Source organism: Chlorella variabilis (genome assembly GCF_000147415.1).
Source record: "Chlorella variabilis unplaced genomic scaffold CHLNCscaffold_5, whole genome shotgun sequence".
Lineage (NCBI taxonomy): Eukaryota > Viridiplantae > Chlorophyta > Trebouxiophyceae > Chlorellales > Chlorellaceae > Chlorella > Chlorella variabilis.
In genome coordinates, this window is record NW_005435083.1 from 1401944 (window position 1) to 1403560 (window position 1617).

A 1617-nucleotide genomic window follows, 5' to 3' on the forward strand; every position below is an offset into this window, starting at 1 on the left:
GTACAGGTGCTGCCACAGGCCATCGCCCTGGTCAAGTCGCCGCTGCTGCAAGGTGGGGGCTCGCCAGAGCGCCGCGGGGGGCAGAGGGGGTGCTGGTTCATCGCAGGGCAGTGGTACCGCCTAGGTCGGTGGTGGGCATGGTGCCGCCTGGTTCCAGCACGCCTCCCGGGGCCTGTGGCCCTGCACTCGCCTCTTCCACACACGCCTGTGTTCCCTCCCTCCACCCCGCCAACACACGCCTCCGCCAACGCACCGCCACGCACCCACCCCGGCGCAGGCGCCGCCCTGGAGGCGCTGCAGTCTTTCTTCCAGGCGCTGGTGGGCAGCGCGGCAGCCGGCGCCTCAGCCGAGAGCCTGCTGGCGCAGCTGTCGGCGGCAGGCACAGGTGGGGGCACGCAGCGCCGCACCCTGCCTGCCTGCCAGCCTTGCCCTGAGCCCTGCTCCTCGTGCCCGCTCCCTCCCAACCTGCCAGGGCAGCTCGCTGCAGCCAGCCAGCCTGCGCTGTCCTTGAGCCGGCGCTTGGCGCGCCCCCTGCCCTCCCCGCCCCCACGCCCGCAGACCCGGAAGCCAGCAAGAGCGCCCAGCACGCGGCGGCGCAGTGCTTTGCGGTGCTGAGCGCGGCCGCGGGGCAGGCCGGCGTCAGCGCCACTGTGCAGCGCCTGCTGGCCACGCTGCAGGTAGGTGTGTGGGTGTGTGTGTGTGGGCGGGGGGGGGGAGAGCAGCAGGGCCAGGGCAGCACGAGGCGCCGCCATCCCCGCCAGCCCGACCCATGCTGCCGCTGCACCCCCACCAGCCGCCGCCATGCCATCAACAGCCGCACTGCCACCGCCAGCAGCCGACGCATGCGTCACACGCCCTCTCTCTGCGCCTCTCCCCTCCTCCTCGCTCCCGCCCCGAGCAGGACGCCAAGCAGGACGACAACTCCAAGCGCTTTGCCCTGCTGTGCATCGGCGAGCTGGGCCGCCGCGCAGACCTCACCGCCTTCCCCGCCCTGCCAGACGCGCTCACCGCAGCGCTGGGCTCGGGTGCGGCACCGGCTCAGCCTGCAAGCATGGCGCCTGCGCGGATCGCTACATGGGTGGCCGGCAGGGCGCTGCTGCTCCCTGCCACCATAGCCGGCTGGCGCACCAGCGGTTGCTAGCCGGCCAGATCCTAAGCTCTTGTCCGGTGTGCCTCCCTTGCTCGCCGGCCTGCCGAGCCCATTCCACCCCGCCTGCTCCCCGCCCCCCTCCCGCCTGCCGCAGAGTTGATAGCTGAGAGCGCGTCGATGGCGCTGGGCGGCGTGGCGGCGGGCAACCTGGGCGCCTACCTGCCCCTGCTGCTGCAGCACGTGCATGCCCAGGCGAAGACGCCCAAGCAGCTGTACCAGCTGCTCAAGGTGACCACGCCTGCGTGCCTGCGGCGTGCGGTTGTGTGTCTGCACATCCTTGGATGTGGGTGTGAGCAGGCAGCGGGGGCGCGGGCCTCCTCCCAGCATGCCCGGCTGGCGTGTGACGCCTGCCTGCGCTTCCCACCCATACACCGCTGCCCTGCCCCCCCCCACACACACCACCACCACACATCTTTCAGGCTCTGAACGAGGTCATCACCACGATAGCGCTGGGGAGCGGGGAGGGC